The 11674-nt window shown below is 42.5% G+C and overlaps 1 protein-coding gene across 1 annotated transcript in view; it reads right to left on the bottom strand.

The window, feature by feature from the left end:
• The window catches only part of MNS1 (meiosis specific nuclear structural 1), a 94169-nt gene extending 82739 nt beyond the window's left edge, over positions 1-11430 (bottom strand). The window contains exon 1 of the mRNA XM_080808778.1: positions 11173-11430. The gene's annotated coding sequence lies outside the window, so the exon portion shown is untranslated. The remainder of the gene's footprint in view (positions 1-11172) is intronic.
• Between the last annotated feature and the right edge of the window lie 244 nt (positions 11431-11674).

Genomic DNA, 11674 nt, shown 5'->3' on the forward strand with positions numbered 1-11674 from the left:
GCCTCTCTGCCTGCTTGTGATCTCTATTTGTCAAATAAATAAAATCTTAAAAAAAAAAAAAGATTTGTGGGTACAGTTTTCTTCTTCTCTTTAGTCTACCTCCTCATTTTCATAGACAAAGTATCTCCCCAAAGACACATTTTCACCTCTTTGCATGAGTTTTCATGAAACTCACTTCTCCCCACCTCCACTACCCCCAGTAAGTTCTCCACATTAAGTTAAACTGCTTGGGCCAAAGGTCGGTCACATTATATTTACATAAGCATAGGGACTATCAAGAACACCGGGAAACACGGAAACGCGGTGCAGCTGTCTGCAGCTACGCCTTGATAAGCCCAGCAGCTGGGGCCATTTGAACTCTTTCACGGGAAGTAAGAAACTAAAATCCATAAAACAATCTTCAGGCAGTAACAGTGAGTTTGTCCACCGAGAATAGAAATGAGTGGAGTGAGACTCAGCATTAGTGAGCTTCCTACTGAATCTAATTATTTTCTGGAGTGAATTTGTTGTGGGGAATGTAACAATTGGTGCTGACTTTCAAATAGTTCTGAACTTATTTAATGTTTGACCTCATTTTTAAAAAAATTTTTTTAACGATTTTATTTATTTCTTTGACAGAGAGAGTGAGCGAGCACAAGCAGGGGGAGTGGGAGGCAGAAGGAGAAGCAGACTCCCCACTGAGCAGGGAGCCCAGTGCAGATCGATCCCAGAGTCCTGGGATCATGACCTGAGTGAAGGCAGATGCTTAACCAACTGAGCCACCCAGGCGCCCCATATTATTTGACATTTAATGCATTTCCTGGTAAGTATTATTAAGAATGAAGCCAAAAGAAGAGGGGGCAAGTTTTTCTTGTCTGTTTGTTGCAAATGGGACCAACGGAACTGACCCTTAAAACTATTAAATTGCTTATACCAATCGGAAAGCCACTCTCTTCTTGACATGAACTACAAGGTCGAAATGTCAGTTTGGTCAGTTAAAGTGGTATGTCCTGCTGGCGTGTTTATTCTTTGACAACCAAGAATTATGATTTAAAAAAAGTGCAAAGTCTAAGTAAATAAATAGGAAGAAGGAAAAGGCAACTCTGTGTAATTCTTATCACAAATGGCACTTGATATCCAGTACCAACAAACCTACCGCTGCTTTCCTCTGCTGGGGGCCACCTGTGAGGGTTGAAGAAACAGCGGACGGTGGCAGAGACTTGGTAGGCGCTGTCCCATTCAATCCGGGCACAGTTCAATTTACTCAAAACCCCTTTATAAGAACACAGTTTACAAAACAGTTGTGAGTATCCACTAATTTGGCTGAATTAAAAACATTGTAGACTTCTACTGATAACAGCGGTAGCTATCAAAGTGCATTCAGCGAGCATACTGGATATCAGGCCCTATTGTAGGCAGCTGTATTTACCTTACATATTGAGCCTAATTTTAGAAATAAGGATCACGAGACTCAGAAGCAGTAAGAACTAGTCCATGATTTCATAGCAATTGAGGGGCAAAGTGGAGATGGAAATGTGATTCTGTGGGACCCTAAAACCCAACTTCTTTCCTTTACTCCTCACACCCCATCCCTGTCAGGGGTGCCTCCGAGACACCAGCATGTTTCATTCGGAGCCCATCTGTTGAGTAAGATGGGTGATGGATTCCTATTTGAATAAAGGATTAAATGACTCTTTAGGAAGGCTTTTCTGGAGCATCTTATGCAGCTGCTTCATTTTGCTTCTCCTGTCTCTTGCAACAGGGTAGCATTAAGGAAAAAAAAAAAAAAATTCATGGTGCTTGCTTCCTGAATCCAAGACTTTCCCCTAGTCTTGTACTTCCAGCAGAGCCCCTTACGAGTGTTTACTAGCGGTGGTGTCTCCGAAAGGCATAAGTAAAGAGAGTGGAGGAGTTAATGTGCAGCTTTTGATATTGAAAATAGAATTGTGCAGAAAAAGATGTTAGTCCTCAAACAAGATTCTTTTCTCAAGGTAACATTTTCAAAGTTCCTGTTTCCCCTTGAACATATCAAGAAATAAGTCTAGAAGAATCAACTCGAAGAGTTCTTTCATACTACAGAGAAGGTATTCCTTCCACTAGAGTGAGCTAGACCATGAAGCTTATTGTCCTAAGTTAAGAGTAAGAATATGGTAGAGAAAGAATAAAGATCAGGAGAAAAAACTGATCCTTCTGACTCTAAGGGATAGAGAGAAGAAGAGATCAGACACAGTAGCTGTCAGAGTTCTTATTTTTTCTCTCTCTTCTTGGGACAATGGTCTAAGGGAAGGTGGCTATGGAAACACCAGCTAAACTGAGGAGCAAACAGTGCAGGGAGGGGTACCATAGAGCGAGACTAGAGCCTTTATTCCCACGTGACGTGGTTCTGGGTGAGGGCCTTGAGGGCTTACCTTGGAATCAGTGGAACCTTCAGACCTGGGTTCCAAATGGAGCCAGTTGGAGTCCTGCATGGTAAGGATGCAAAGGGGGCAGGATCTACATGAGTGAGAATGGGGGGAAGCCAAGTCAGCCAAGGAGCCTCTAGACTAGGAGTGAGCACACTATTATCCATGGGTCAAATCCAACCCAAAGAAACACCCATTTGTTTACACACTGTCTATGGCTGCTTTTGACTGTGCAGTTGGATAACTGTAACAGAGACTCTAGGGTCCACAAAGCCTAAAACATTTATTACCTGGCCTTTTATTTAAAGTTTGCCAACCTCTGCCCTAGACCTTATGAAAGGCTGAAGGACAAGCTGCAGTGAGGCCAGTAAGAGATAGTGCTTTGGAGCTCAGAGGATCAGAGGGTACTGAGCAAGTCCAGGGAGCTGGACTCCTTTCTTTCATCATGAGATCACATAGCATAAACCCTTTCTTCCATACACAAGCTATCCTGGAAAGAAGCTGGAAAAGGGACTGAAGACTGAACTAAGAAATTCAGGAGGCTGAGATTTTACCTAAAGAGACTAAATATTATCTAAAGGGATAGCTCTATTTGCTCAGTAGGTTGGCCTGAATATAGTTTTTCCAACATGAAAGGGTTGAGATTCATGAAGAAGCCTGAATCAGGAAATTGCATTTCCTCTGAATATCTCAAAGAGTAAGTTTTACAACCCACCTACTGATTTATAGATTATGAGCCCTGATAAAAACCATAGAGATACTTTAAACCTCTTCTCTCATTGTACAGATAAGATAAAGCGTGTCCTGGAAAGACTACGTTCCTGTAGTTATGTAAAGAATGAACGGAGGCTTGAATCCAGTGGTTCCAAATACCACATTTTCAAAGGGATCATTAGTGCTTTGTCTTTCCGGTCTTGGTAGGAGAGAGCACAGTCAAACATCAAAGAAATGAAAGGAGTTTGATAAGGAAACTGTTTACAAAAGTGTGGTCAGGGTTTAGGTATACCACAAGGGAGAATATAGTACACCGGGGCTAGCAACAGTGGGGAACTCTTCCCGTCCAGGGGTGGAGGTGGGGGGGGGTGGCGTCCTGAGATAAGGTACTTAGGAGGCAAACACTAATAAGAGTGGAAGGATACCTCTAGCTCAAAGTAACCCAACAGGGAAAAATCCAGGGAACTATGTTTCCTGACTTCGCTTATTTTCTACTCTTTCCTCTTTCTGTTATTCCATTAGCTGAATCCAGAAAATTAACCTCATAAGATAAGTAGGGTGGATGTAGTATCTAGAGGAGAAAACAGAAAAATTGGTACCAAGATATAAAATAATCCTACAAAACAGTGCCTGGAAGCATTCCTAGCTTGTGGTAGGTGCTCAGAAATTTTTGGATGAATGAATTGATGAATTAATTAACTTTACTCTTGATAAAGCCATTCTTAAGAACTTTTAAGGGATTCTTACCAAGTACCACATCCAGTCAACATACCAACCATCCAAGCAGGAAAGTTCTAAAGGGAGACATCTCTTCCCCACAACAGAATATGCAGCTCTCATAGCTGTAAGGGTTATTATCAGAGGTAGGCTTTGGGTCTGTGATTGTAATAGTTGTGTATCTATTGCTGCATAACAAATCATCACAAACTTAGTGGCTTAGAACAACATGAATGTATTATCTCACAGTTCCCATGGGTTAGGAGTCCAGGCATGGGTAAACTGAGTTCTTTGCTCAGGATCTCACTGGGCTGAAATCAAGGTGATGGCTAGGGTTGGGGTCTCATCTGAAGGCTGGGGGACTCTTCCACCCCCATTCAGGTTATTGCCAGGATTCACTTCCTTGCAGCTGGAGGACTGAGGCCCCTCTTTCTTGCAGGCTGGTGGGCAGGGGTTGCTCTCAGCTCCTAGAGGCTGCCCTCAGGTGTAGCTACATGGTTCCCTCTGTAAGCCCCTTCATACCTCCAATCTCTTAGGTCTGCCTACATAATCTCCCTTTGGATTAAGTAAAGTCAATTCACTTATTAGTAACCTGATACCTGATATCTCATCATATTGGCAGGTTATGTCTATATTCAAGGGGAGAGGATATATAGGATGTACGCTTCAGGCTGTGGGGGTCTTGGGGGTCATGGTAGAATATTACCTTCCACAGTGATGCAAGTTCTAGTGTTCTTCCAAGTTTGTAGATTTTTTTTCAACTTAATAGTCTGTTTACATTTGTCATCCTGACTCAGAATCTTTAAACTCTAGAGTGTTTTTTGTTTTGTTTTGTTTTGCTTTAATTTGGGAATATTTCCAGGCCATTTTTATTTTCAGAGATGCATGTTGAGTAGGCTGGGGTATCAGCAACTATGCTTGGATTTTTTAAAAATTTTTTTATTATTTTTTAAAGACTTTATTTATTTCACAGAGAGATAGAGAGCATGAGTAGGCAGAGCAGCAAGCAGAGGGAATGGGAAAAGCAGGCTCCCCGCTGAGCAGACAGTCTAATGTGGGGCTCGATCCCAGGACCCTGGAATCATGACCTGAGCTGAAGGCAGCCATTTAATTGACTGTGCTACCCAGGCACCCCATGCTTGATTTTAAAGCCATTTCTGAGAAGGGGATTTGGTGAATCCGATGTTATTCACAAAAGAAGGAAGAGGAAAGAATGGTTGATTTAAATATGAAATATAATTATTTGAAGTACTAAGTACCTTATAGATTCTGATTATAGTTCTACAAAATTTTGTAAGCATGGTAGCTAGGGTCTACAGTAATTTGTAGACCAACCATGAAAAGCTAAGCAAACTGCAGACCATTTACAACCAAATCAAAATAGCATTAACAGACCAAATAATGTTTACTCTTAATTCCAAGAGCAAATGTATTTTTTATGCTTTTATGCTTTCCAGAATATCTGTGAGATAGGAGCATTCACACAAATGGCCACAGTTAAAAATGAAGAAAAATTCCCACCAGTAAATATTTACAGGCGTTCAACTCCCGAACTTGACCCTCTTTGTATCTTAAAAATCAACATGGGTCTTACACAAAGTGAGATCATATTTGATTGTAGCTTTTTTAGGACTGTAAGGAGGGAAAGTATCAGATACATTATTTTCCATAGACTCTTTGACTGCATGTTCCCTTTGGATTTTGTGAGAAAAGAACAGGAATTTTAATGTCTTATCTAAGGTTTTCTTTACTGTCCTACTGAGGACCAGGGAAGGAAGCAGAGGGGGCTGTGGAATGGTTTTGGTAGTATCCCCACTGAAGCCACCATTTTGGCTTGGACCAACTCTGTTACTGCAATTGTTACATTTTGAGAAAAGTCCATCCTTGGATACAGTTTGAGCAGGACATCATGGGGTGAGTGAGGAAATGGCACTGATTATTTTACGGACTTCCTGCTCATCCCACTTCTGAAGTCTCCCACTCCCTCACTCCCTGCTGTATGAAGCATGGGATTGGTGGCAGAGAGAAGAGAGAGGAGAGCAGGGGAAAGGGAGAGTGGCAGAAATCGTTCAGAAATGGGTTTTGCCTCCTCATAAATAGAATAATAAGAAAGTCTTCAAATAGGGAATTAGAGTGTATCTGGTTCCACCTTTCCTCAGAAACTAAATTCAGTCACGTTTAGCAGCTCAGCCCCAGAGACACCACCATCGCGTAATGCTACTGTCGGCCACCAGGCAGAGCTCATATATGGAAATACCATGAAAGTGGATAACTTTTAGGGACGAGATTCAGGGAACTCCTCCCTTACAATTTAGACAAACAATTGTTTTCCTGGAGGCCCCACCAGTTTACTTTCTCTTGCATCCCATTGGCAGAACTAGATCACACGGCCATCCCTAGCTACAAGAAAGTAATTTGGGAGGTGGGGGAAACCTGGGTGGCACAGTGGGGTAAGCATCTGAGTCTTGGTTTCAGCTCAGGTCTTGATCTCAGGGTCATGATCTCAGGGTGTTGAGATCGAGCCCCAAGCTGGGACTCATCATTCAGCATTCTTCTCTCCTCCCTCTGCCCCTCCCCCTTCTCACATGCACATTCTTTCTCTCTGCCTCTAAAATAAACGTCTTTTTTTTTTTTTTAAAGAAAGTGAATTTTTTTTTAAACTGGCATGTATGGAAGTGTTGAATCACTATATTTCACACCTGAAACTAATATTACACTGCACGTTAGTTAACTTGAATTTAAATAAAAACTTCGAAAAAATAAAAGTAAAAACTGCATGTAGACACTGATGAAAATGGGGTTCTGTTAATATAAGACAGGGATCAGCAAACTTTCTGTAAAACGCCATGGTTTCATCTTTAGGGTCTGAGGGTGTCTGTTGCCTCGTGGAAGCAGTTACAGGCAATACACGGTGAGACTGTGTTCCAAGGAAACTTTATTATAAGAACAAGCAGCAAGCTGGATTTCGCCTAAGGACTGCAGTTTACCCAATCTTGACAAAGGGGAAGAATATTAGGTAAGAAACGAGCAGGACCTCCCATCCCACCCGTCTGTTTTTAAGAATCATTCCTTGAGGGGCGCCTGGGTGGCTCAGTGGGTTAAAGCTTCTGCCTTCGGCTCAGGTCATGATCCCAGGGTCCTCGGATTGAGCCCTGCATTGGGCTCTCTGCTCAGCAGGGAGCCTGCTTCCTCCTCTCTCTGCCTGCCTCTCTGCCTACTTGTGATCTCTCTCTGTCAAATAAATAAATAAAATCTTTTAAAAAAAAGAAAAAAAAAAGAATCATTCCTTGAGGGCACCTGGGTGGCTCAGTGAGTTGAGCTTCTGCCTTTGGCTCAGTTCATGGTCTCAAGGTCCTGGGATCGAGCCCCACATTGGGCTCTCTGCTCAGCGGGGAGCCTGATTCCCCCCTCTCTCTACCTGCCTCTCTGCCTACTTGTGATTTCTCTGTCAAAAAAAGAAATGAATAATTCTTAAAAAAAAAAAAAAAAGAATTACTCCCTGAGAACCCTTTTCCCACCCTGCATTCTAGGACTTGAATACATCAAGTAAATAAGGATATCAAACATGGCATTTCATATTTGGAAGGGGTTCAGCTTCTGGGCTGTCACAAGACTTGGTTTCAAATCCTCTCCTGACATAGGTATCTGAGATTCTATGCGACGTGGAGCTCAGCTACTCTGGTACCTTAGTCATATTGTTTATTCCAGTGTGGGAGCCCCACAGCACCCGAGGGTAGAAGTCACAAACAAAAGTGAAGAAGTGACTGTCACAGGAGAATGAATGGCTGCCCTCTGAAGTTTTGATTTGGCTCCTAAATGACAAAACTGGACCGACCAAAAGAACTTGGTAATTTTCTCTGCTTGTAGAGAAGCCACCTGGTGAATATCACATTGCAACCACCAACCCTTGGCAGAGGTTGGAACAGCAGCTATAATTATAAAGAGCAGGGAGGAGAGTCTAAAAATCTCTTCTGAGTGGCAAAAATTCTGAAAATCAAGATAATTACAACACTAGCTCATCCTGACTTGCTTGGCTATTTATAGAAGAGGAGAAACTGATGCACTGAGAGCTTTTGCTTTTCTTTTCCTTTCCTTTCCTTTTTTTCTTTTCTATTTGCATTAAATCCTGTGTGGCTCCTCTCTGAAATGTGTGCATATGCTGAGTCCATGTGAGATGCCACCACTGGCACTTGTCATAAGAATTAAATCCCTCTCAAGCTTGTTTACAGCTCAGCACTTGTCATACTGCTCCCTTGAGCTTCATGGCTGGTTGGGTTCTTTTTTTCCCCAGCTCTGCGGAAGATTTAATTTCTTTTTTGTTTATGTGTGTACTTACCCTTGCAGGTGCAGGAAAAAAAAAAATTGCTGTGCCCAGATGTTTTGAAGCTGCAGCAGCATACATACAACTCAGATTAAATAGAAAAATTGCATAAGATAAGGCAGGCACTTCAAGTACATTATTCTATAGGGTATTTAATAAACCTATCATGTTTGCTCGACAGTAAGACTCTTGAATATAACTTTAGGAACAGAGGAATATTTTAAGGCATCACCAGCTCGATTTGTTTATAGACGACTTTACAATGAGATTTGTCATTTTTGAGTGGGACCCATTACACTTGCCCCATTTTCAACTTAGGAAATATCTTCCCAGAACAGAACAGTCTGGGAATTGGGTGGGAACATCGCCTATCAAGTTGTCTCAGTTCATTACTGGATTAATTAGACCTCAGGGATCTGAGGCCAGATTTCACCTTAGTTTTGAAACACAGCAAACATAAGCCGAGCACAAACAACCCTCTTGCTGCTCGTTGGGCTCTGTACTAATATGCAAACGCCCTGTTCAAGCTGCAGATGGATAATGCTTCTGCGGACCCTCAGTTTGGATTTTCCTTTACCCAAGGCACTGGGTTAACCTGCTTTGTACATAGCAACTGTCAAATAGCGGGAAGGAGTTCAGCTTAGGGGAGGAACTAATGCTCAAAATTCTCCACTCCACTTCACCAGCCTCCAGCCATTGTTTCCCAGGACTGCGTGGAGGTAGCTCATCACCTTTGGCAATGAGTCTTTTAAAATATTCCCTCACATCACAGCCAAAGCTTAGCTCACAACGCTTCTCAGGAAGGCCTATACAATACACCACCCCCGCTTTGTGACATCCTCCCCGCCACCTGCCCCCAGCCCGGAGCATGTTACTGTTTTTACCTTTCCCTGAGGTGCAGAAGAGTTCCCAGCTGACTGGCTTAGGATGTTGGTTTAAAAGAAAACCTCTATCTCTCTTTGCTCATGAAGCTAAAGACCCCCCAGTAGAATTAGTGAGGTCTTTAGCTAGTAGAAAAGAGTGCTGTAGGTCTGCTTCCTTGTAGGGAAGAAAAGAGGTCTTAAAAAAAAAAGAGAGAGAGAGAGAGAGAGAAGCTCTCACGTTTTAATTTAAGTGCCAATGTTGGATCCCCAGTTGGCAAAATCGTTTATAGTCAGTATTTGGCCCAGCATTTTGCATCTGCAAGATCAGAGCTTATTAGTATCATCTCTTACTTGTGCCTCCCAACACTGCCACCAGAGAACATAAAAGGTTTAGACCATGCACACTGCAAAATGAATGGCTCCTTCTTAACTTCCACAATGCAGGTTTTTGCTTGTACCAAAAGAGTTATAGTCCCCTGGTCATCCTGGTAATATGAAACACTCTCTTCATCCCAGTCACTTCTAGAACCCCCACTTGGAACATGGGGACTATATTAGAAATCAGTATGTCCTGTGATGGGCTGTGTGTGGAAGACAGGATAGTAGGCTTCAGTAAGCATCTGTGATTTCATAGAAAATGACTGTTTGTAGGTCATTGTCAGTTCTGGAAACAAAGCCATCATATAATTTATAGTCTTCTCTATTTATGTTTTCTGTCTTTAATTTTTTCAAAGCATACCATTAAACATCGATTATTCTTATAGCAGGAAGCCTATGGACTCATCAAGATGAGGTGGGACTTTATGAATGAAATCTGTTGTAGTGGTGGCTTTGCTAGTGTAAGTAATTTATTATATCTCTACAGGTAATGATTACAAATATTTTAAACATATGAAGCTTGTACGTTGGAGCTCCTATCAGGCATAGCTACCCACCACTAGACTATGGGTGATAGAACCACAGCCACAACCACCAATGAGATGAAAGTGGATAGATATGGCCAGCTCCTCACTCTCAGTGGAGTGTGAACCCAGGTGATGACTTCAGCAGCCCAGAAACATCTGCTCCCCTGCTCCCCCCAAATCTTCATAAGCACACAAACAAATAGCCATGTGTATACTTGCCAGATCCAAAAATTTACTTGTGTAAAACCCTGATCACTTCTGCCAAGAGTCAGGTATATTGTGTTAAGAAGCAGCACAGGGAAGCTACTTTTTAATGTGTTTGTCAGGTTCATGGGAGCCTGGAGCAAAGCCATGAGGAAGGGAGTCTCTGGCTGGCAGTCTCTGTTCGGTCACCAGAATAAAAGAAGCTGGAAAGAAGTCTGGCGGCAGAGGGTACTCTTGGGAAGGATGGAGGGGAAGTAGAAGGGAGACAGAGAGATATTGCCTATGCACTTTTCCTGCTTCAAAACTGTCTTAGAAATGACTGGGCTAATTTACAAGAGGAGAAGCCAAGCAAAGGTCAACTAGGGCAAGCTCCATTATCTCTCAACTCACAAGTTCAGAGGGGCTAAAGCTGTAACGCAATTAGTTGTTTCCTCTTTTCTGTAGGGCTGTCCCAGTCTATCTTTCCAGTTCATCTCCTGCCACTGTAATCTTTACCTAAACTTGGTCACCTGTCGAATACTGTGACATCTTTCTTCTGCAGATCAGTCAGTTCCTCCACTGTGCTTCCAGTGTACATTTTATAAATACTACCTCCTATGGGATTGTTTAAGTGCTGCCTCCCATCAAGATCCAACTCCCAGAGAGTAGTAATGGCATTTGATTATCTGGGTATCCTTAATGTTTAGCCCACGATAGGTACTTGATAGATGTTTAGCTGTTGGATGGATGGATGGATGGATGGATAGCTGGATAGAGCACTGGAATTTTTAAGGGAAGAAGAAAAGAGCACGAGGAATTAGCAGGTGAGAAATTTCCAAACGAGGTGCTAACCAAAACTCCAGCCACTTTCTCACAGAGGTTCATCTTTCATCTTTGAGAACTGAACATTGGTCTCAACGCTGCCATCCTTTCCAAATTAGAGCTACAATCCAGGCAAGTAGTAAGGCTTAGAAAAACCATAGGAAAAGTCATGGGATCCTGCTAATTTGAAGATGGATTTAAACTTCAGTCAGGTATCAACACTGCCGGCTTGTGTTATTTCTTCATGCATTTAACAGAGCACTTACCTCTCAAAACCCGGTGGTGGCTTGATCTCACATGTTCTTCATACTTGCTTCAACACCTGTTAACCACAACACTGAGGCTGCCAGTCCTGGCTTCATCTTGCTCTCCGACTGTTACTACGACGTTGTAACCACAGCTCTGCAGCTGCTACACTGGCAGCCATTCCAGGGACTGGGGCTGGCCTCTGGCCCCTGGGGTGCTTTAACAGCCACACAGGTTCTTGGTGCAACAGACACTTCTCTCTCTCCCTTCTGGCCCTCACAGCCCCTTGCTCATCCTGCCTTTATAAAGCCTATTTTTTTGGTGTTGCTAGCTTATGTGTGTCTGTCACTCTCACTGGACTGCAAGTTCCGTGAGGGAAAGGGAAAACTATGTCCTACTCGTTATTGTTTCTCTCATACTTATCAGATCCTGGCAATGGAAGGTAAGAGTGAAGAATGAATGAGTGAATGAATGAATGAATGAATGAAAATGTTCTCATTAAAATTCTTTGCTGCAACCTCA

Source organism: Martes martes (genome assembly GCF_963455335.1).
Source record: "Martes martes genome assembly, chromosome: 7".
Lineage (NCBI taxonomy): Eukaryota > Metazoa > Chordata > Mammalia > Carnivora > Mustelidae > Martes > Martes martes.